A 25,493-nucleotide genomic window follows, 5' to 3' on the forward strand; every position below is an offset into this window, starting at 1 on the left:
ACAGGGGAGAAGTGTCAGCTGCCTTGGCAATGACAAAGTAACATGGGAGCTGTCAGAATCTGGTAGGGCAAGAGGAAGAGGGGTCCACCAATAGCATCATCTTATAATATGTTGTACCAGATATGACGCTCACACTGATGAAAAGAAAAATAAGTTTGGATGTATTTTAAAATTTTTATAAAGACAGCTGAAATGGAAGCTAAAATATTTATAGAACCATAAAAATTAGGAGATGGGGGAACAAGAAAGACAAGATTGAATGGTTATAAGAATGTTGAATTTACTATTGAGCAGGAAGTTAATATATAGTGTCCTAAAATGGACAAATTAAAGAATAAATAAGCATGAACGGTCACAACATCTCTGAGCAGAAGAGGTGAAAGCTGTCTCTGCGGATGGGGCAATGAGTAGGGAGGGATGCAGAGACACACAGTGAGTTAATACTTCTCTGCATTTTATTATTTTGGGCTATGTTCATGCTTTTTATTTCTTAAATAAATAAAAGCTATTTCTATGAGCTTCATGGGTTAGGGCAGAAAATATATTTATCAGAATTTTTTTTTTTTTAATGGAGAGATGCTCGGAAACAACACTGCACTCAGTGCAGGGGTCTTTAATGCATAACACTGCACTGAAGGCACAATCAAGTAGGTTACTGCTTTTCCTCATGCATTTAGCCAGACGTACAAAAATATTTACACACAGAATCATTTGTATTTGTCTAATATATAAAGCCAGTGATTTTTGTCTGGCAGTCTCAGTCTCAGGCTGCAGTAAGTTAGATCTTCTAAACAATTATTCAGTGCAGTCAGAATAAGATGAATCAGGCTGAATATCACACAAATTCAAACACAGCTCTTAACACACTCCAGTCAAAGAACAGCAAACATAAAGGCAGATGTGATCTTACCTATTAGAATATCCCAGGAAAAAGTACTCCCAGCCTGTATATTTGACACACATGCTGATACTGAATGGGGGTAGAACAAGAAGGCACTCACTTATGAGAGTTACGGGAAAGGAGGCAGAGATGCCGAGGTTGTGGCAATTAGAGACCCCTTTTTTTTTTTTTTTTGGTGGCGTGGGGGGAGGGGTTTGGGGCTATCACGCAGCAGGTTTTTTTGGGTGAGAACTCAGCTCAGGAGCTGGGTGTTGCAGAGCCTGCTGGGTCCTGGGCTGCCGAAGCGGCGACTGCGGCAGCTCGTGCCTATGTTTCTCCTTCTTGAGGCGCTTGCGATGCTACTTGTCCCAGTCCTGCAGCAGCTTCCGGAGGCGGGCATTGCTCGGGTCCACGTGGTACTTCTCCTTCCGCTCTTGCTGCCGCCGGTGCCGGTTCTCACCGCTCTGGGGCACTTTGGCCATGCGCTCTTCCATGAACTGCTCCCCGGTTGACGCTTCTGCTCCTCGCCCAGCTGCCGCACCCGCAGTGACTCCCGCTTGGCCCCCAGGCTCAGGTACCATTCGCACCCCTCAGCCTGCGGCTTCTGCGGCTGTTCCCGCGGTGGCCGTAAAGACGCCACCCTGGAGGCGGGCGCCAGGAGCCGCGTAGCGCGGCCCCAGCTGCCAGCGAAGGGTCAGCGGGTCATCCAGGTCTGGCCGCCAGGCTCCTGGAGTCCAGGCCCAGGGTGGTCACCAGGCCCAGCAGGCTGTGCGCCTCCGCACGGGCACCGCCATCTTGCCCATTAGAATGCACTTTTGAGCTGGGTGTTGAAAATTGTGGACACCTGGCTGTAGCTAAGAGCTGAGGATGAGCAGCTGACCTTCTGCAGAGCTGTTGTACACAGACTGAGGGGCCAGAGTGTGGCGAGTCCACGGATCCTAACAAGGCATGGACATCTGGGTAAATGATACAGTTCATGGGCTGGGGAGCAGACCTCTAAGACCAAATGGAAGACTAGACCCCAGCCAGCCAGCGGGCGTGTGGAAGAAACGCCTTGCCTGGCACCTTCAGACTGGTTAACCCATCCCTCCTCCTCTGCAGGAGCTCACTCTCCAAGTTTACACCTGAGAAGAGGTAAGTGGGGTACAAATGGGGTGTACCATAGTGTGACCCCCTGGGCAATAACCCCTGACCTTCTGACCATGGTCTGGTAAGACTAAGTGTCATGATGAATTTATTCTTATATGATCCTCGTACTTCACTTTAGCATTTCTATTTTCAAGTCTCATTCCTAAAATTTCATTTTGAGTCATTTCATATTCTTGAATATGATCCATACAGTAAACCTCCTGAAAAGTCATTGTACCTCTGTGGTCTAAGATGGTGCAGGATTCTCTCCATCTAGGCCTTATCAGGGCAAAGGAAACAAAAGCAATGTTAGTTGCTCTCATTCTGTAGCATAAATGAATTCTGGACACAGACTAGTCCATGGTTTTTCTATGCCTGACAGGCCTAGAAAGAGAAACATTCATCTCAAGGATTTCATTCTCCTTCCTACGTTGACTGCACACTGCCTGTCTCACTAACCCAATGGACATACTTCTTAGGCTCCAACATCAGATTTTTGACAAAAATTCCCAAGGAAACTGTAAGCTAGCCCTATACAGGATCTAGACCTCCTTGACCTCATCCAGTTTCTTCTTTTTTTTTTTTTACATCTTTATTGGAGTATAATTGCTTTAAAATGATGTGTTAGTTTCTGCTTTATAACAAAGTGATACATATACATATATGCCCATATCTCTTCTCTCTTACGTCTCCCTCCCACCCTCCCTATCCCACCCCTCTAGGTGGTCACAAAGCAATGAGCTAATCTCCCTGTGCTATGTGGCTGCTTCCCTCTAGCTATCTCTTTTACATTTGGTAGTGTATATATGTCCATGCCACTCTCTCACTTCATCCCAGCTTACCCTTCCCCCTCTCCATGTCCTCAAGTCCATTCTCTGTGTCTGTGTCTTTATTCCTGTCCTGCCCCTAGGTTCTTCAGAAACTTTTTTTTTTTAGATTCCATATATATGTGTTAGGATACGGTATTTGTTTTTCTCTTTCTGACTTATTTCACTCTTTATGACAGGTTCTAGGTCCATCGATCTCAATACAAATAAGTCAATTTCATTTCTTTTTATGGCTGAGTAATATTCCATTGTATACATGTGGCGCATCTTTTTTTTTTTTTTTTTTTTTGCGGTACACGGGCCTCTCACTGTTGTGGCCTCTCCCGTTGTGGAGCACAGGCTCCGGACGCGCAGGCTCAGCGGCCATGGCTCACAGGCCCAGCTGCTCTGCGGCATGTGGGATCCTCCCGGACCGGGGCATGAACCCGTGTCCCCTGCATTGGCAGGCGGACTCTCAACCACTGCGCCACCAGGGAAGCCCCTGGCACATCTTCTTTATCCATTCATCTGGCAATGGACACAGGTTGCTTCCATGTTCTGGCTATTGTAAATAGTGCTGCAGTGAACATTGTGGTAGATGTCTCTTTTTGAATTATGGTTTTCTCAGGGTATATGCTGAGTAGTGGGATTGCTGGGTTGTATGGTAGTTCTATTTTTAGTTTTTTAAGGAACCTCCATACTGTTCTCCATAGTGCCTGTATCAATTTATATTCCCACCAACAGTGCAAGAGGGTTCTTTTTTCTCCACACCCTCTCCAGCATTTATTGTTTGTAGATTTTTTGATGATGGCCATTCTAACCAGTGTGAGATGATACCTCATTGTAGTTTTGATTTGCATTTCTCTAATGATTAGTGATGTTGAGCATTCTTTCATGTGTTTGTTGGCAATCTGTATATCTTCTTTGGAGAAATGTCTGTTTAGGTCTTCTGCCCATTTTTGGATTGGGTTGTTTATTTTTTTGATATTGAGCTGCATGAGCTGCTTGTATATTTTGGAGATTAATCCTTTGTCAGTTGCTTCATTTGCAAATATTTTCTCCCATTCTGAGGGTTGTCTTTTAGTCTTGTTTAAGTTTTCCTTTGCTGTGCAAAAGCTTTTAAGTTCCGTTAGGTTCCATTTGTTTATTTTTGTTTTTATTTCCATTTCTCTAGGAGGTGTGTCAAAAAGGATTTTGCTGTGATATATGTTTTACAGTGTTCTGCCTGTGTTTTCCTCTAAGAGTTTTATAGTGTCTGGCCTTATGTTTTGGTCTTTAATCCATTTGGAGTTTATTTTTGTGTATGGTGTTTGGGAGTGTTCTAATTTCATTCTTTTACATGTAGCTGTCTAGTTTTCAAAGCACCACTTATTGAAGATGCTGTCTTTTCTCCATTGTATATTCTTGCCTCCTTTATCAAAAATAAGGTGACCTTATGTGTATGGGTTTATCTCTGGGCTGTTTATCCCCTGCTGTTGATCTATATTTCTGTTTTTGTGCCAGTACCGTACTGTAACTTTGTAGTATAGTCTGAAGTCAGGGAGCCTGATTCCTCCAGCTCCGTTCTTCTTTCTTAAGATTGCTTTGGCTATTCTAGTTCTGTGAAAAATGCCATTGGTAGTTTGATAGGGATTGCATTGAATCTTTAGATTGCTTTGAGTAGTATAGTCATTTTCACAATGTTGATACTTCCAATCCAAGAACATGGTATATCTCTCCTTCTCTTTTTATCATCTTTAATTTCTTTCATCAGTATCTTGTAGTTTTTTGCATACAGGTTTTTGTCTCCTTAGGTAGGTTTATTCCTAGGTAGTTTATTCTTTTTGTTGCAGTGGTGAATGGGAGTGTTTCCTTAATTTCTCTTTCAGATTTTTCATCATTAGTGTATAGGAATGCAAGAGATTTCTGTGCATTAATTTTGTATCCTGCTACTTTACCAAATTCATTGGTTAGCTCTAATAGTTTTCTGGTAGCATCTTTAGGATTCTCTATGTATAATATCATGTCATCTTCAAACAGTGACAGCTTTACTTCTTCTTTTCTGATTTGGATTCCTTTTATTTCTTTTTCTTCTCTGATTGCTGTGGCTAAAACCTCAAAAACTATGTTGAATAATAGCGGTGAAAGTGGACAGCCATGTCTTGTTCCTGATTTTAGAGGAAATGGTTTCAGGTTTTCACCATTGAGAATGATGTTGGCTGTGGGTTTGTCATATATGGCCTTTATTATGTTGAGGTAAGTTCCCTGTGTGCCTACGTTCTGCATGGTTTTTATCATAAATGGGTGTTGAATTTTGTAGAAAGATTTTCTGCATCTACTGAGATGATCATATGGATTTTCTCCTTCAGTTTGTTAATATGGTGTATCACATTGTTTGATTTGCTTATATTGAAGAATCCTTGCATTCCTGGGATAAACCCCACTTGATCATGATGTATGATCGTTTTAATGTGCTTTTGGATTCTATTTGCTAGTACTTCTTTGAGGAGTTTTGCATCTATGTTTATCAGTGATATTGGTCTGTAGTTTTCTTTTTTTGTGACATCTTTGTCTGGTTTTAGTATCAGAATGATGGTGTCCTCGTAGAATGAGTTTGCGAGTGTTCCTCCCTCTGCTATATTTTGGAAGAGTTTTAGAAGCATAGGTGTTAGCGCTTCACTAAATGTTTGATAGACTTCGCCTGTGAAGCCATCTGGTCCTGGGCTTTTGTTTGTTGGAAGATTTTTAATCACAGTTTCAATTTCAGTGCTTGTGATTGTTCTGTTTATATTTTCTGTTTTCTCTTGGTTCAGTCTTGGAAGGTTGTGCTTTTCTAAGAATTTGTCCATTTCTTCCAGGTTGTCCATTTTATTGGCATAGAGTTGCTTGTCGTAATCTCTCATGATCCTTTGTATTTCTGCAGTGTCAGTTGTTACTTCTTTTTCATTCCTAATTCTATTGATTTGAGGCTTCTCCCTTTTTTTCTTGATGAGTCTGGCTAATGGTTTATCAATTTTGTTTATCTTCTCAAAGAACCAGCTTTTAGTTGTATTGATCTTTGCTATTGTTTCCTTCATTTCTTTTTCATTTATTTCTGATCTGATCTTTATGATTTCTTTCCTTCTGCTAATTTGGGGTTTTTTTGTTCTTCTTTCTCTAATTGCTTTATGTGTAAGGTTAGTTGTTTATTTGAGATGTTTCCTGTTTCTTGAGGTAGGATTGTATTGCTATAAACATCCCTCTTAGAACTGCTTTTGCTGCATCCCATAGGTTTTGGGTCGTCGTGTTTTCATTGTCATTTGTGTCTAGGTATTTTTTGATTTCCTCAGTGATCTCTTGGTTATTTAGTAGTGTATTGTTTAGCCTCCATGTGTTTGTATATTTTACAGATTTTTTTCCTGTAATTGATATCTACTCTCATAGCATAGTGGTTGGAAAAGATACTTGACACGATTTTAATTTTCCTAAATTTACCAAGGCTTAATTCGTGACCCAAGATATGATCTATCCTGGAGAATGTTCCAGGAGCACTTGAGAAGAAAGTGTATTCTGTTGTTTTTGGATGGAATGTCCTATAAATATCAATTAAGTCCCTCTTGTTTAATGTATATTTAAAGCTTGTTTTCCGTATTTATTTTCATTTTGGATGATCTGTCTATTGGTGAAAGTGGGATGGTAAAGTCCCCTACTATGATTGTGTTACTGTCGATTTCCCCTTTTATGGCTGTTAGCATTTGCCTTATGTGCTTAGGCGCTCCTATGTTAGATGCGTAAATATTTACACTTGTTATATCTTCTTGTTGGATTGATGCCTTGATCATTATGTAGTGTCCATCTTTGTCTCTTGTAATAGTCTTTATTTTAAAGTCTATTTTGTCTGATATGAAAATTGGTACTCCAGCTTCCTTTTGATTTCCATTTGCATGGAATGTCTTTTTCCATCTCCTCACTTTCATTCTGTGTGTGTCCCTTGGTCTGAAGTGGGTCTCTTATAGACAGCATATATGTGGGCCTTGTTTTTGTATCCATTCAGCTTTTCAATGTCTTTTGGTTGGAGCATTTAATCCATTTACATTTAAGGTAGCTATTGATATGTGTGTTCCTTTTACCATTTTCTTAATTGTTTTGGGTTTGTTTTTGTAGGTCTCTTCCTTCTCTTGTGTTTCCTGCCTAGAAAAGTGCCTTAAGGATTTGTTGTAAAGCTGGTTTGGTGGTACTGAATTCTCTTAGCTTTTGCTTGTCTATAAAGGTTTTAATTTCTCCATCAAATCTTAATGAGATACTTGCTTGATAGAGTACTGTTGGTTGTAGGTTTTTCCCTTTCATCACTTTAAATATGTCCTGCTACTCCCTTCTGGCTTGCAGAGTTTCTGCTGAAAGATCAGCTGTTAACCTTATGGGGATTCCCTTGTGTGTTATTTGTTGTTTTTCCCTTGCTGCTTTTAATATTTTTTGTTTGCTTTCAATTTTTGATAGTTTGATTAATATGTGTCTTGGCATGTTTCTCCTTGGAAACATGGGACTCTTTGCACTTCCTGGACTTGATTGACTATTTCCTCTCCTATATTAGGGAAGTTTTCAGCTGTAATCTCTTCAAATATTTTCTCAGTCCCTTTCTCTTTCTCTTCTTCTTCTGAAACCCCTATAATTCGAATGTTGGTGCATTTAATGTTGTCCCAGGGGTCTCTGAGACTGTCCTCAATTCTTTTCATTCTCTTTTCTTTATTCTGCTCTGTGGTAGTTATTTCCAGTATTTTATCTTCCAGGTCACTTATCCGTTCTTCTGCCTCAGTTATTCTGCTATTGATTCCTTGTTAGAGAATTTTTAATATTTATTGTATTGTTCATCATTGTTTGTTTGCTCTTTAGTTCTTCTAGGTCCTTGTTAAACATTTCTTGTATTTTCTCCATTCTATTTCCAAGATTTTGGATCACCTCTGAATTCTTGTTCAGGTAGACTGCCTATTTCCTCTTCATTTTTTTCTTCTGGTAGGTTTTTACCTTGCTCTTTCATCTGCTGTGTGTTTCTTTGTCTTCTCATTTTGCTTAACTTACTCTGTTTGGGGTTTCCTTTTCACAGGCTGCGGGTTTGTAGTTACCGTTGTTTTTGGTGTCTGCCCGAAGTGGCTAAGGTTCGTTTAGTGGGTGTGTAGGCATCCTGGAGGAGGGAACTAGTGCCTATGTTCTAGTGGATGAGGTTGGATCTTGTCTTTCTAGTGGGCAGGACCATGTCTGGTGGTTTATTTTGGGGTGTCTGTGACCTTATTATGATTTTAGGCAGCCTCTCTGCTTTAGAGAGGGGTTGTGTTCCTGTCTTGCTAGTTGTTTGGCATAGGGTGTCCAGCACTGTAGCTTGCTCGTCTTCGAGTGGAGCTTGGTCTTAGCGTTGAGATGGAGATCTCTGGGAGAGCTTTCACTGTTTGATATTACATGGAGCTGGGAGGTCTCTGGTGGACCAATATCCTGAACTTGGCTGTCCCACCTCAGAGGCACAGGCCTGAAACCTGGCTGGAGCACCAAGACCCTGCCAGCCACACAGCTCTGAAGTAAAGGGATAAGGAAGGAAAGAAAGAAAGAGAGAGAGAGAGAGAGAGAGAAAGAAAGAAAGAAAGGAAAAAAAGTTATTAAAAATAAAATAATTATTAAAAATAAAAAAAATTATAAAGTAATTTTAAAAAAAAGAAAGAATGAAAGAAGAGAACAACCAAACCAAAAAAAAAAAATCCACCAGTGATAACAAGCACTAAAAACTATACTATAAAAAAAAAAGGGCAGACAGAACCCTAGGACAAATGGTCAAAGCAAAGCTATACAGACAAAATCACACAAACTCCACCGCCTCAATTTTGGGATGATTCGGTGTCTATTCAGGTATTCCACAGATGCAGAGTACATCAAGTTGATTGTGGACATATAATCCGCTGCTCCTCAGGCTACTGGGATAAATTTCCCTTTCTCTTCTTTGTTCGCACAGCTCCTGGGGTTCAGCTTTGGATTTGGCCCCGTCTTGCGTGTAGGTCGCCTGAAGGCGTCTGTTCTTCGCTCAGACAGGACGGGGTTAAAGGAGCCACTGATTAGGGGGCTCTGGCTCCCTTAGGCCGGGGGGAGGGAGGGGTGCGGAATGCAGGAGAGCCTGCGGCGGCAGAGGCTGGCGTGAGCTTGAGGCGCACCGTGCGTTCTCCCAGGGAGGTTGTCCCTGGATCACGGGACCCTGGCAGTGGCGGGTTGCACGGGCTCCCCGGAAGGGGGGTGTGGATAGTGACCTGTGCTCGCACACAGGCTTCTTGGTGGCGGCAATAGCAGCCTTAGCATTTCATGCCTGTCTCTGGTGCCCTCTGGCTATCAAGCCGAGGCTCGTGCCTCTGTCTCTGGAGCTTGTTTAGGCGGTGCTCTGAATCCCCTCTCCTCATGCACCCGGAAACAACTATCTCTTGCCTCTTAGGCAGTTCCAGACTTTTCCCCGGACTCCCTCCCAGCCAGCTGTGGTGCACTATCCCCCTTCAGGCTGTGTTCACGCAGCCAACCCCAGTTCTCTCCCTGCGATCCAATCGAAGCCCGAGCCTCAGCTCCCAGCCCCCGCCCGCCCCAGCAGGTGAGCAGACAAGCCTCTCGGGCTGGTGAGTGCTGGTCGGCACCAATCCTCTGTGAGGGAATCTCTCCACTTTGCTCTCTGCACCTCTGTTGCTGCGGTCTCCTCCATGTCTCTAAAGCTTCCCCTCAGCCACCCCCGCCCCCCGTCTGTCAGTTGAAGGGGCTTCCTAGTGTGTGGAAACTTTCCCTCCTTCACAGCTCCCTCCCACTGGTGCAGGTCCCGTTCCTATTCTTTTGTCTCTGTTTATTCTTTTTTCTTTTGCCCTACCCATGTACGTGGGGAGTTTCTTGCCTTTTGGGAAGTCTGAGGTCTTCTCCCAGTGCTCAGTAGGTGTTCTGTAGGAGTTATTCCACATGTAGGTGTATTTCTGATGTATTTGTGGTGAGGAAGGTGATCTCCATGTTTTACTCCTCTGCCATCTTGAAGGTCTCCCCTCCCTCATCCAGTTTCTATATATCCTTTCTATCAAGTGTAGATCTTCCTTCCAGAAAACCTTGCTTCCATTTTGGCCTCATTGCTCTTGCAGGATGCCAAGAATTATCATAGGTGTCCTACTTTCTTCAAAGCTGAGTTCACAAAAAGTCATGCCTACTGTCTTAGTCTTCTCAGGCTGTCATGCCAAAATACCACAGACTGGGTGCCTTAAACAACAGACTTTAATTCTTTTACAGTTCTGGAGGCTGGAAAGTCCAAGATCAAGATGTCAACTAATGGATTTTGGGTTTAGCTCTCTTCCTGGCTTGCATATGGTTGCCTTCTTGCTATGTCCTCACATGGCCTTTCCTCTCTGCAGGCACATGGAGGGAGAGAGAAATAGCTCTCTCTCTCTCCTCCCTTTCTTATAAGGCCACTAATGACATCATAAGTCCCACCCTCGTGACTAATCAAACCCTAATTTCCACCCAAAGGCTGCATATCCAAATACCATCACACTGGAGATTAGGCTTCAATATATGAATCTGTGGGGGAGAACAAACATTCAGTCTAAAACATTCCACCCCTAGCCCCCTTCTCCAAATTTATGGCTTTCTCTCATGCAAAATACATTAATTCCATCTCAGCAGTCCCCAAAGTTTTCACTCTTTCCAGCATCAACTCTAAAGTCTGAAGTCCAAAATCTCATCTAAATATAATCTAAATTAGACATAAGTGAGACTGAAGGTATAATTCATCCTGAGGCAGAATTCCCTTCCAGGTGTGAATCTGTCAAAGAAGACAAGTTATGCGCTTCCAAAATACAATAATGGTACAGGAATAGGTTAGATATTCCCATCCCATGGGAGAAATAGGAAAGAAGTAAAGGGTGACAGGTCCCAAGAAGATCCAAAACCTAGCAAGGCAGATTCCACCTCATCGTAAGGCTCCAGAATAATCCTCATTGGTTCAATGCTCTGACCCACCAGGGTGGCAGTTCCATCTTCTAGACCCATGGTCCCATCTTCAGATCCCCTGGGGTTTATATAGTCCATTCCTCAAGGCTCTGCCAGGTGGCGGTAAGCTCCCAAGGATGGAGCACCCCTGTCCCCAGGGCTCTGGACAGCACACAGTACAGTGGAGGCAGTCCTGGTCATCCCTGAATCCCCTTCAGGATCATTCTTTTCTTTTCTCAAAGCATGGCACACATTCACAGCTGAGTAGCTGTATGGTTCAGTCCTGTAGGATCAATTAATTTTGACAATTTCTTTTTTTTTCTGTCCCCTTTATTACCAGATGCTAGTGTTTCACTTGTATAATCCCATCTCTGTTCCTGGCTTCTGCTGAGATGGTGGCTTAAGTTCATGAATGGTACCCATGATCTCTTTTTCAAATGGTTGTTCAGTCATCCTCTTAGTGTTCCCTTCAGAACAGACTTTCTCATTTTTTTGCAGTATGGATAAACTAATAATTTTGCAATATCTGCACATTCTGGTTCATTTTTCCTTAACTATTCTACCTTCATCCCTCTCCTTTTGCATTTTACTATAAGCAGTAAGGGAGACCCAGGCCACACCTTCAATACTTTGCCTGCAAAGCTCCTCTGCTAAATATCTGATTTCATCACTCACAAATTCTATCTTCCACAAAACACTAGAACACATTTTAGCCACGTCCTTTACTACTTTATAACAAGGATCTCCTTTCTTCCATTTTCCAATAACATGTTCCCCATTTCCATCTAAGCTTTCACCAGAATTGCCTTTAGCTTCCACATTTCTAGCACAGACCTCAAAACACTGCCAGCCTCTACCCATTACCAGTTCCTAAGTCACTTCCACACTTTCAGCTATTTGTTACAGCAGTATCCACTTCTTGATACCAAAATCTGTATTAGTCTGCTCAGGCTGCCATAGCAAAATATCACATATGGGGTGACTTAAACAATGGAAATTTATTTTCTTGCAGTTCTGGAGGCTTGGAAGTCCAAGGTCAAGGTGCTAGATGTTTCCATTTCTGGTAAGGGCTCTCTTCCTGGCTTGCAGGTGGCTGCCTTCTTGCTACATCCTCAACTCAGTTACTTCCCAAAGGCTCCATTTCCAAATAGCATCACATTGGGATTTAGGGTTTCAGTATGTGAATTTTGTGGGGGACACAAACATTCAGCCCAAACAACTACTTAGCATGAATGTATGCTCGTTGCTCACAGACCTAGCTGCTAAGGGTGGATGGAGATCATATTCCCTTGCTTTATGATCCAGCCCTCTGATTATGCTTCTTGATTTGTTTTCCTCCAGCCCCTCTTAGTATGACTGTTTGAACTTGGATCACACCATCCACAGGAGAAGTTTGCGTGCATTTTGGTCCACATAACATAATTTATGAATTTATGTAATCACTGTTGTCCCTTCCCCAGAGTATCTCCCACCTCAAAACCCAGCACTTATATTTTTTCCTCCACTTCAGTTACATCTGGCCAGTGTAGATGTTTCCTTGGTTCACTAAGAAATAGTACGGGACCAGAACTCAAACATACTTGCCAGGTGTGTGGTGCTGCTGAGAATTACCCTGATAACCGAGTGATGTGAAGACAGCCGGCCACAAATTTCACATTAACTCTCAATCTCAGGCTTTGTGTTAGCTCTCAATCTGTTTATTATAGTTTCCAGTGCTCTGTGTTGTTTGCTTAACTTTTGGCATTCTGTCTTTAGTGATTTGACCATTTGGAGGTCAGCTTGACCCAGGCAGACAGCAATCTGACAGTCTAATTTCTTTCATGCCATCTGAGGGGTCCTCTGAGTTGCAGCTGGGAGAAATTCAATGCTAATTGTTGATGTGTTGAAAGCTTGTGGTGTCCATCTTCAAAATCAGGCGAGAGACGTTTTCAGCTGGCTAGGACTTCAACAGAGTAATTCAACGCTTAAGTCGTGGACCCATGACAAATAGATCCTATAGGTCTCTGCTAGTTAAAGGGAAATATCAGAAAGAGATTGGGTGGCTTCTTAAAAAATTTAGATACAAAGAGGGAAGGAGGAAAAGATGGGAAAAGAAAGAAAAGGATAACAAATGGTTTTTATACATGAACATTTTCTCATCTTAATATAACAAATAGGGAGACTTTTTTTTCTTTTACTGTTGAATCTGCTTCTGATCTTAATCATGATTTAAAATTCGCTGTTGGCTACGGAGTATGGGTATTTCATCTTTGTCTTTAACATCGGTGAAGTTGTGGTAAGGTGTCCCTGGACTTGAAAGAACACAGATAGTTCAGAGGTTTTATGGGAAGGTTTTCAAGCATGGGACAATTTGCAGTCAAGAAATCTTCATTAAATTCTAAACTCTTCAATTAAAGATGGTATATCAATTATTTAAGCTCCCGGGACCTTAATATCCACATTTGCCAGTTGAAAGCGTTGATGAAATGACACCTAAGACTTTCAGAATTTCTAATAGAAGTATTCTATGCTCTGCTATGCTATGCTATTCTGTTCTTCGGTGTTCTTGAAATCATTCATAGATGGGAAAATCATTTAATTTATCATCCAAACCAGGACAGTTTTGATATCCTTCAAAGTCAAAATGAAATATTGCTTTGTAAAAGAATTAACCTTTTAAAAAGTTTGAAAGATCACAGAGGGAGATGGGGGGTAATTTAATTAAATTTTTTTATGGATTTAGGAAATAAAAATTCCACTGCTAATAAAGAACACTTTCTTTACATGTATGTTGACACTTCTGCACCCCCAGCTTTAACGGTGTTGGGAGCCATGCCTGGAGTTGCCATTCAAAGGGCTCCTTTGCTAAGAACCCTACCTTAGTATGCTGCTCCCTCCCACCCACCTATGGGTCAGGAGTCCCTCCTTGGGGTTCCCACAGCACCAGCGCAAATCCCTAGCACAGGAGCCAGTACACTGTTTTATAATTGTTAGTTTCCTTGCTTGTCTTCTTGAGAAGATGGAGGGCAAAATCTGGCTCTTTCATCTCTGTCACCCTAGGACATGGGCATCAGGGCTGAGACTAAAGGAAGACAAGTCATTCCCTCTCAGGGTCGTGTCATGTCGTGTCGTGTCCTGCAGGGCGAGCACTTGTGTGGACCTGAGCGTGATGCCTCCTGACGTTTGGTCCCCTAGGTGCCTTGCTTGCCTCACTCTAGTCCAGGCCCTGATGGGTAGAGTGCTTAGCACATAATAATCCTGTAGAAAAACCAGTGACATGAGCAAATACTGAACTTTGGAGTCAGAGTTCGTTTTTATTATTATTATTATTTTTTTTTTTTTGCGGTACGTGGGCCTCTCACTGTTGTGGCCTCTCCCGTTGTGGAGCACAGGCTCCGGACGCGCAGGCTCAGCGGCCATGGCTCACGGGCCCAGCCGCTCCACGGCATGTGGGATCTTCCCGGACCGGGGCACGAACCTGTGTACCCTGCATCGGCAGGCGGACTCTCAACCACTGCGCCACCAGGGAAGCCCCAGGGTTCGTTTTTAAATGTAGGTTTTATTATTATTTCAGAATGGTGAGGCCAACAGATCAGAAGATGATTGCCATTGAAAAGACGGTTTGTTACTCACAGTTCCCAAGAGGAGGGGGCATGCCACGCTATGCAGGGTCACATGGGGAAGCATCAGGGCTGGTAAGCCACTTGTAGGCCAGTCCTTTACTAGCTCTGGAAATTGTCTAGTCCTCGGAAGGCAGTCTCTCCAGGTCAGCAAGGCTCCAAGATGTCAAAGCATCAGAATGAAAAGACGTGTGTAATCCAGGCCTGACAGTTTGAATATGTGCTGCCATATATAAGCCTCATGGCCTTAAGCATATACCAGCCTGTCTCAGAAAACAGGAGTGTTAATAATGCAACAACCTTACTGGGTTGTCATGACGATTAGAGCAAGGAGCCTGGTACACAGTAGATGCTCAAGAAATGACAAACATCAGTCAGTATGCACAGTAGAATATCTATAACATGGCATATGCATTTGTGCATATATACCACAGTTTGTGTGGGGAGAGAGCTTTGTTGTTGTTTTGAAAATGACCTCCACTTTTGGCCACTTCTTTGAATCATATTCTGAATAATTCTGCAAAATAGACTAACTGCTCCTGGAAACTTGAGTCTCTCTGTCCAGGGTCCTAAAACTTTTTGCTTTGAACAAGGCTAAAAATAACCCAAGTACCCTCCTTCCCTGTGGGATGATGGTGCTACAGACTTCACAGAGGAAGTCAGGAGATTCAGGGGACTGTGGACGTGTATTCCAAAGAAAGTTTCTGGAACTTTCCAAAGCTTCAAAAAGGAGTTAGTTCTGAATGCTTTATAAGTTTCAGAAGAAGCTCTCTCTAGGCTGGTATGGTGACAGCAGCAGTTTCTTCCGACATCAAGCAGGAATTTTTATTAGCACAAGGGCTTGTTAAAGAGAGGCCCTAAACGTGGCACATGGAAGCAGCAGTGGACAAAGGATCAGTTTTGTCATCAAGCATTAGCTTTCACTTGACAGCATTTAGGGATCGGGGGTTATATAGAACCATTAACTTCAGACCTTTGCCTCCCATATCAGTGTTAACATCAGTGGGTTGGAAGAGAAGAGAAATCACAAATGATGTGTTGTGTGAGCTGCAAAGAAGAGGTACTGTGTTTGTGGTAGAGATAAACATAGCACCGTTCTCCGGGGACCTGTGCTAGTCTCATGCTGTCATTCTGTGTAAAATAGGATCCTGATCAGGAATCCTATGACAGTGAGAAGCCTTCCCCTGGGCCTCCTTCAGGGGTTGGAGTGGGTCTTTGCCAGGCAGCGTTAGGAGGCTGACACTGCTTAAACTGAGCCTAAATATACACAGAGACTAGAGTGTGGGCAGCATAAACATGTTCTTAACTTCTCTCATTATAACAGTCTAAAACATTTCCTTGGAATCTTCCATTTCATTCCTTCCTGCACTAAGAAGCACCCATGTACTTTGGAACAAGGACAGTGAGTCCATATACTATTGTGGCCTCCATACTCAAAAACAGCGTTATTAAGTGTTAAGTGGTCTCTTTAGTCTTTTTAGTCATTTTTGTGTATTTCTTTCAAGAAATAGCTACTGTAGCGTTTAATGTAGCTTTTGTATTGCAGAATTTGTTGACAGAATATATGTTGCAGCACTGACCTTTGGAAATTACTTTCCTTATGAGATAATTTATAACCTGTAGAAGATATTTGGTGTCTTAATGTTTTCTTTCAGTCTCTTACTCTGTTACTGTTTCTTTTTATTGCATTAAGTAGACCCAGTACACAGGGAAGCTTCCAGGATGAAAATAGTTATTTTCCAAACAGCTTCTGAGGGGTAGACTGAGGTAAGGTCCAGGGCTACGCACCTGTAAGCCTGATTAACCTTGTGTTGTTCAATTAAAGCTCTTAGTTCAGGTAAAAAAGAAGGAAGAGGAGGAAGGGGCGGGGGGTAAAATGTTAAGTTTTTTTTTGTTTGAGCATTTACAGAGTGCCAGGCCTCTTGCTATGCTTTTTACATATTTTCATAGCCAACCTCCATCACAGCTCTTTGAGGCAGGTGTTATTGTCATCTCCATTTCATAGATAAGAGCATTGAACCACAGTGAAGTTAATTGTCCAAGATCCCAATTACTGGGTCAGTCACAAATCAAACCTAATCCTGATGAAACAGTTCAATTATTTTTCTTTATCAGATTATATAAATAGTTATTAATTGAGATCAAATGCCACTTAACTTGCAAAATCTTTCTCCACTCTTCAATCCTTCTCCACAGTGGAATACATTGTAAACTCTTCTTGATTTCTTTCCTGATCTATATCTCCATATTTCTAAAAACTGTGATTATATTGGGCTTTTTTATTTATCAAGCTCATCACCTTCCTGTGATGGTTCATATGAATTTATTTTGCCTCTACATATCCTTGCTCTGATTCCTCCCCTCTCATTCTCCCCATCACAGTGTCCATTATTTCTATATAAATGATGTCTTCTGCCAATTGAGTGATTCTTTTTTCTTCTTTTTATAATTTAACATTTTTTCTTAGACTTAATATTTACCTAATTACTTCATTCACTGAATTAGCTACATTTTTCTTACAGATTTCTTCTCAAATGTTCGGTAGATCTATCAACATTGACTCTTCAGATGAGCTCTGAGTCTTATCACATGTCCCCAGAGATCATCTTTTTCCTTTCCTTCCAGGAGACACTGGTTTCCTTTCACCACAATCCTGTTGGATACCTTGCATCCATGTCTTTCTAAGCTTGCACACTCGTTTCTGGTAGCCCATAGCCTCCAGTAATTTATTTTAAAAAGGATTGTTGTTGTTTGTTCGTTTGTTTTGAGTTTCCTTTCTCTTACATTGTTGAGCAGTTTGGCTGAGTAAGAATTCTAAGTTGAAAATCATAATTTAAACAATGATGCTTCATTCCTTTTTAGTTTTCTGTAGTGCTGTTGAAAAGTCCTATGCCATTCCGGATCCTGTTCTATTACATGTGATCTCTCTTTTCAGCTTTAAAAGCTTGTAGGAGGTTCTCTTTATGCTCACTGCTCTGACACATCCCTATGATATGCACTGGGGTGTGTGTGTGTGTGTGTATTTTGTGCTTTTTTTTTTTTTTTTTTTGGTCTTGGAATCTCAGTTCTTTCTTTTTCTGATGATTCCTGTCCTTCAATACTGGAAATTTTTCTTGCATTATTTCTTTAATAATGTAATAATACTTATTTCTTTTATAATTTCCTCCCTTCTGATTATTCTATTTCTATTCTCTTTATTTATCTTTTAATTTTCTTATCATATCTCTTCTTTTCAATCTCTCTCATTTTTTATTTTTGCTATTTGGAAGTGACCTTAAACTGTTGAGATTCAAAGCTTTCTATCTTTTAAAAAGGTTCCTGATGTAAGATTTTCAACATCTATGAGTTTTAAAAAAATTACTTATTTTAAAGCATTCTGCTCTTGTGATAGCTTCTCTTATTTCTCCTGGGATATAATAGTCTTTCTTTTAAATCTGTTTTATTTTTATTTATCTAATTCTTGCTCTCTACATTTTCCCTGTGTCTTTTAGGTTTCTACTTTTTTGTTGGTTTTGGTTTCTGTTCTGTTTTTTATGTTGAAAATTTTATTTAGTTGTTGGTGTTCTTTGGCTACCCATTTTATTTTTAAAAAGGAGGCATGAAAATGCTCATTCAAAGCTCTGTGTCCAGGCACGTGACATAAACTTTGTAGTTTCATTGTACGGTGATTTGTAGCAGAGAAAGCTTTTTACTGGAGAATTATCACTTAATATCATTGTCTGGAGATATTTTCTATAGAGCTATTTTATTCTTGTAGTGAGGAAGCTTCTCTTCACATGGGATGGGGGGTGGGTGAAAACCTCAGTGTTTAATTGGCAGATTTCAACTGTGTTCAGATGCATGCCTCACTCAGACCCTCCCTGTGACCTTGGTCCTCCATGTCCTACACCTTTCTCAGGACCAAAGATCATGCTGCCCTTTCCCAGCGGGTTCCCTTCTGCAGGCACTTTACGTACAGCTTCCTTTACTTTGTTAACTCTACTACCAATTGTCCATTTGCTTTCCAACTTCCTCAAACTTTGTCAAATCTTTTCTTTACCATTGCTGTTTCTCCTTTTTCCTTTTCCTTTGTTGGAAGGCCCTGTTAAATTCCTCTGCTATTATTACATTAGAGTTTATTGCAGAAAAAGTAGATAAACACGCATAGCTCATCTGCTCTGCTTAATAGCAATCCTAACTGTTCCTCATTGTTTTTTAATATATACTCTGTGCTTGCAAGATGTCTTTACAGTTTGTGTGCTTTTCTCCTATGCATCATGTTTTACATCCTTGTGATGCTTTACAGTTTAAGAAGCACATGTTGGGACTTCACTGGTGGTCCAGTGGTAAAGAATCTGCCTTCCAATGCAGGGGACGTGGGCTCAATCCCTGGTCAGGAAAGTAAGATGCCACATGCTGAGGGGCAAATAAGCCCATGTGTCTCCAACTACTGAGTTCATGCACCTCAACTAGAAAGCCCGTTTGCTGCAAACTACAGAGCCCACACACCACAACTAGAGAGACCACATGCCACAATGAAGACCTGACACAGCCAAAAATAAATAAATAAATAAATAAATTTAAAATAAATAAATGTGCTTAGAAAAATAAAATAAAATACCAAATTTCAGATTTCTAAAAAAAAAGCAGTACATGTTTAGAAGCACTGTCTTATTTTTTTCCTAGAAAAATCCTTGGTCTAAGACACAGTATATTATTCTATTTTTCATACTTGACAGATGGAGGGACTTCTACCCAGGGAGTTTAACTAACATGCCCAAGATCACTCAGTCAAGTTTTTCAAGCTTCTCCAATTACAGGATTTTGCCTCCCCTCCACTCTACCTCTCAGGCCTAATTTGTGGCAACTTTATAAAATAAATAAATAAAGGGAAGAAGCGGATGAATTTCAAACACTTAGTTTGAAAAATCTTATTTCTAAACTAAACTGAATTTTCAAAACTAGGTTGGATTTTGGTGTATTTTGTGACGCACAATCATTATTGCAGTGAACAATTGAGATTTGACTGAAATAATAGATCTGTACTGTTCTGGTGTCTGTAGAAACATTTAGAGAAGCAAACGATTTATTGGGCTGGGGGGAGTTAAAAAATGAGGGGCACAGTTTACCTATTAAAGTGCTTTTAACATCAACATTAGGTAGGTTCATTGTGTAGCATGAACAAAATTGACAGCCACATCTGTAGGGCTTTTTTTTTTTTTGCAGTACGCGGGCCTCTCACTGTTGTGGCCTCTCCCGTTGCGGAGCACAGGCTCCGGACGTGCAGGCTCAGCGGCCATGGCTCATGGGCCCAGCCGCTCCGCGGCATGTGGGATCTTCCCGGACCTGGGCACGAACCCGTGTCCCCTGCATCGGCAGGCGGACTCGCAACCACTGTGCCACCAGGGAAGCCCTGTAGGGCTTTTTCCATCTCTGGCCATCATTTAATGGAGCTAATGCATGTTTATTACAGCATGGTTCCCATTAAACAACAGCCTAGCTATTAGAAAATTCCTGCAAGCAACATGATGCACTTTCTGCAAAGGAACTTCTTGACCGCAGAGGCCCTGCTGTGATAATGCTGACAACTTCACGTTCTGTGGGCTGGAGGGATGCGAGGCAGGGGCCCTTGGCCTTCATAGCCCAGTCTGCTTGGAAGCCCTCTGGTGGAATTGAGGCAGGTCTGTGTTGCTTCCCTGGAGGCAGGGACTGAGGATTGGCCAGGCTGACATCTTCCTCCCAGGCCCTCTCTAGTCAGATGCCTGGATCCTGAGGTCTGAGCTCTAGCCGAGGATGCCAGCTTACCCTATTTCTGTGGAGAGAGCTTGCTGGGTTGGAGCCCTGTCTGTGGAAAAGGCAGCCCTGAACAATCCCTGTGCAGTATTCCCCATCTCACTGGCTCTGAGACATTTGAATAATTCCTCAAGTCCTGAATCAAAGAACAGTCCTCGTCTTGCTGAATCTCTAGCTAGCCACTCAGTCAACTGTCTGCCCTCTTCCACACCCTGCTTGAATACCATCATGTCTATAAAATCTTCTCTGAGTCCAGAAATAATGAATCTCTCCAATTCTTACTGTCTTCATGTGCTATTTATGCTCTGTCTGGTACTTATTTCGCTGTGCCCTGCATGGTGAGGACAACAGTGGGCTGATGCCAATGATGGTGCTGTTAGGACAACATATGCTCCAGAGGCAGCCTTCTGTTTGAATCCTCTTTCTGCTTCCCACGTGGTCCAGTCTCCCTGTGTCCCGGTTTCCTCATCTGTAAAATGGAGACAGTAATACTCTCCTTTCCAAGTTGTAATAGAGAGGTAGGATAAAAATGTACATACATCGTCTGACACTAACATCATCTTTCTTTCTTTTCGCTTTTGTGTTAGTTACAAATGATTTATTAGTTTAGATTATACTTTTTCATTAAATGTAATGTTATATTTTACATTTGAGAATCTGCCTTTTGAAAAACCTATGTTTGCAACTACAGACCCTACCTAAGTCTCCCTGTGTCTCTCTTCATGAATTTACCCATCAGTAAGAAAATGCTGCTACTTTACCATTAGGTTGGTTGCTTTCTGTCATGGGCTCAAGTTTGGGCTGACTCCTCTCCCATTTCCCTCTGAGCTCCCTTTCTCTTCACTTGTGCACATCAGTGTGATGACCACTTTGGGCTGTTGGATGTTCTGGATGGTGATCACAGAATCAAGATGGACCTCCTGAGCTCACGATCTGCATCCTCACCCGGCAGGGGAAGCTTCCTAAGAATTAGAGCTTCATTCCCTGATGCCTGGATCTCAGTGCTTTGCCCTGGGAGAAGAGGACCAGGTTGCCATTGGCCACCACCAATATCAAAGAATAGTTCTGTGTATAGCCATCACGACTCCTTATCTCGTGCTTTACAGCTGTTTCAGTGTTTTGATAGGTACTTTCTACTGCAATTCATACTACTGACTTGGAGGGGGTCACATACTGCCTCTGTGGGTGGGGACATTGAGACTCAGGGGCGTAGGAGATGACCCCCAAGTCAGCCAGCAGATGCAAACCTGCATCTCACATCCTCTGATTCCAAGTTGGTGCCTGGTCTCCATCTTCTCCATGCTGCTATAGAGGCTTCTGCTGCTGGTACCCACTCTCATCTTGTCATACTAATCCCACAGAGACAGACCCCCAGAAACTCACAACACACTTGCAGGATGTGATTCATTCTCCCTAGAACAGGGAGACCAGAAAGACATTTTATTTCAGACCATCTGCTTGAAAGAACTCCTGCCTAACCTCACCCTGGGCCTATTGTAGAACTGTGAAGGAGGGGTACAGCTTGAAAAGGCATCTTCTGTGATTGCTACACATCACTCTAGGGGGAGATCTCCCTCCACTCAATGCTTTTGGCCTTTTGGGAGAATGTTTCCCCATTTACTGAAGGCCAAGTCCTTTGAGAAGAATGTACTGCTGCGCATACCGATTTATACTGATCCTTCCAGCGAGCTGTGTAGAAGATTCATTTACCAGTTGGATGGTTGGGAGTTTATGGGGATTCTTACATTAGACCCAACTGTGTCTTTTAACCATTGAGTTCTATTATTCTGTAATTTTTACTTCATCTCTTTAGGAAGGGAATTTCTTGTCAACTAGGACTATATGCCACTTTTTATAACATAAATATAGTCTCTTAATGACAAAAGGAAGTGCAGGGTCTAGAAAATACAGCTCAGTCTGAAATCATGCACAAGAAAATGCAAGTCTCACTGGGAGTAGGGGAGTTAGAAAGAATGACAAACCCAGACTTGCAACAGAGGCGTGGAGCCAGCACGGCAAGCTTGAGTCCCCTCAAGTAGTCGGGACCTGTGTGTATTGCTGTGTGTCTGTGTGTGAGGGGACATTCTGAGTCAGAGTCTAAAGGGACAGCTGGGGGACTTCCCTGGTGGCGCAGTGGTTGAGAGTCTGCCTGCCAATGCGGGGAACATGGGTTGGATCCCTGGGCCAAGAAGATCCCACATGCTGCGAAGCAGCTGAGCCCGTGCGCCACAACTACTGAGCCTGCACTCTAGAGCCCGCGAGCCACAACTACTGAGCCCACACGCCACAACTACTGAAGCCTGCGTGCCTAGAGCTGGTGCTTCACAACAAGAGAAGCCACTGCAATGAGAAGCCCGCGCACCGCGGTGAAGAGTAGCCCCCTCTCGCCGCAACTAGAGAAAGCCCATGCGCAGCAACAGAGACCCAGTGCAGCCAAAAATAAATAAATTAAAAGAAAAAAAGTGACAGCTGGTGTTTGAAGCTTGCATCCATGGACACAGCAAGGGTGTGGGGCGTGGGTGAGCTGGCCAGGAATGTTTAACAGCCTGGACCAGAGTCCCAGTTAACTCTGTCCTTATAAAGAAAGACTTTAGGTGTTCTGGATCCAGCTGATTTTCTGGATGCTCCCAGGGCTAAATACAGGCTAAATAAACCCCAGCCTCCAAGCCCCATAGGCATTTGGCCAGTAGGTCTTTCAGAGAGGTTTTTATCCATTTTGCTCATGGAAAGTCTTGGTGAGATTATGTGGTGAGGAATCACAGGTCTGCGTTCTAAACATGGTGACTTTTACATGACCAATAAATATGCCTGCTTGTCTGAGGCCAAAATTGGCCTCAGTGGATATAATTGAAATTGCTTTGTGTTTCTGATTTCTCATGACTTTTTTTTTTTTCCCAGCACGACCAGCATATATAGGAAATTTTGTTCTATACAGTTTAGTTGCATATAACTTTGGGCCCTTTAAGGGAGAAAAATGAGAAATAATTCAATTTACCTTCTGCTGCATAAATGAGAGCTGGAGCTTTGGGAATGTGTCAGGCAATAATAACAGGAATCACTTGTTTCCTAAAAAGGCATTGCCTGGAACAACAACAAAACTTTTTAATATATGCCTGGGATGACTTTAAAACCACGCATAGGGGTTTTAAAAGGGTTTTGCTACCTGTAGTTTGAACAAACAGTAAAAAGCAAAAACTTGCATTTACTAATTCCCCGAAATGTGTCTGTTCTGAACTGAGCTATTCACAGAGATGCATCTGTAGCTGAACTCGTGTCTTTGTGCTCAGCCCTTTAGTGCTAGGTTTATATGCATCCAGCTTCCAAGAAGCACGCTTCCATAACACTCTGCTAACATTTCCCAGAGAACCTCGTCTGGGCATAAAAAGAAGAGCTGAAATGTGCTTTTATGAATAAATCCTAAAACGCCTTGCTTTTGCGACCCATCCCTCAGGAATAACCCCTTCTGCTTTCACTGCCTCATTCGCTACCAATAATAGGACTGCTTAGAGATGCTAACTCATTATCTTAGAACTACACCCAGCACACGAAGGCTTTGACTGTCCTTTAGCAAAGGCCCCCTAAATACAGAGAAGTAGAGCTGTGTCCTACGAGTTTTGCTCAAGATAAAGAAGAAAGAAGTTGCCTGCAGATTCTCATCTTGTCCCTTTTAGGTCATCACTTCTTAGTCAACATGCTCTGGGGTCTGGCAGTACTGCTTTCTTTTTTCCTTCCTCCAAAAATCTAGGAGCTGAGATAGCTTCTTTCACTTATTTTGATTAATTCATTCATTTTCACTATGCGATCTGTCCTTCCTGTAGCATAACTGATAACTTTTTTCATTGACCTTTCCAGAACTCTGCCTTATTCTTTCCTATCCAAGACCATCTCTTCCCAGGAACTTCTATGTTATGAATTTTTCTGTTCAAAAACACTTAGTACTCAGTAGAATGGTTACATTTTCATGTAATCTCGAGCAAATAGGTGGGAAGGAGGGGAGGCAGGTTGCATAGGTCAACATGTGGGAATTCAGATGTTTTCAATTCCTAGGGATTCCTTAAACAGTTTGTGATTGTACCATTGTACCAGCTGGAATGCCACCCTTCCCTCTTCAATATTGCCACCTTCTCTGTGTCAGCATGATCCCAGAGCTCAGACTAGAAGGGTTCAGCGGTCTTTGCCAGGCAGGAAGATAAGAAATGCTTTCCTTACATGGACTTCAGCACTTTCAACGGCAGTGCATACAAATTACCTGGAGATTTTGTTAAAGTGCAGATTCTGATTCAGATCCTAGGTGATTCTGATGCTGCTGGTCCAGGGACTACACTTGAAATAGTAACATCTAAAGCTGCCCTGTCCAATATAGTAGCTGCGAGTCACATGGCCCTAGTACACTTGAAATGTGACTAGTCTGATTTCAGATGTTCTGAAAGTGTAAAATGCACACAGGATTTCAAAGGTTTATTACCAAAAAACCCCGTGAATTTGAAGTTTCTCATTAACAATTTTATACTGATTACATGTTAATAATAGTTTGGATATTTTGGGCTAAATGAACTATATTATTATAATTAATTACACTTTGTGTCTTTTTTTTTTTATGGTACGTGGGCCTCTCACTGTTGTGGCCTTTCCTGTTGCGGAGCACAGGCTCTGGACGCGCAGGCTCAGCGGCCATGGCTCATGGGCCCAGCCGCTCTGCGGCATGTGGGATCTTCCTGGACCGGGGCACGAACCCGTGTCCCCTGCATCGGCAGGCGGACTCCCAACCACTGCGCCACCAGGGAAGCCCACTTTGTGTCTTTTTAACATTTTAATGTGGTAATAGGAAATTTAAAGATACAAATGAACTTTTTTACAAAACAGAAATAGACCCACAGACATAGAAAACAAACTTATGGCTACCTAAGGGGAAAGGAGGAGGGATAAATTAGGCGTTTGAGATTAACATGTACATACTACTATATATAGGATAGATAACCAAGAATATACTGTATAGCATGGGGAATCATACCCAATATCTTGTAATAACCTGTAAGGGAAAAGAATCTGAAAAATAATATATATATACACATATATATGCACAACTGAATCACTGTGCTGTACACCTGAAACTAACACAACATTGTAGACCAACTCTACTTCAATCAATAAATAAAGTTACACATATGGCTCGTATTATATTTCTGTTGGTTAGAATTACTCTAATACTCTTTCACTTCCATTTCCTCGGTTATCAATAACACTTAGCATATTTTATCCCAGTGGTTCTCAAACTTTACTGTACATCACAGTCACCTAGATGACTCATTAAAACAGATTCCTGGCCTACCCTCAGACTGTGATTGAGTAGTTCTGGGGTGGGGTCCA

At 42.1% G+C, this 25,493-nt stretch overlaps 1 pseudogene; it reads right to left on the minus strand.

Annotated features, from left to right (window-relative positions):
* Window positions 1–1,002: 1,002 nt before the first annotated feature.
* On the minus strand, window positions 1,003–1,629 carry LOC111164279 (large ribosomal subunit protein mL64 pseudogene; annotated as a pseudogene).
* Window positions 1,630–25,493: the final 23,864 nt, after the last annotated feature.

The sequence above is a fragment of the Delphinapterus leucas genome, chromosome 10 (genome assembly GCF_059928025.1).
Source record: "Delphinapterus leucas isolate spDelLeu-1000000601 "Yukka" chromosome 10, BTC_Dleu_Yukka2, whole genome shotgun sequence".
Taxonomy (NCBI): Eukaryota; Metazoa; Chordata; class Mammalia; order Artiodactyla; family Monodontidae; genus Delphinapterus; species Delphinapterus leucas.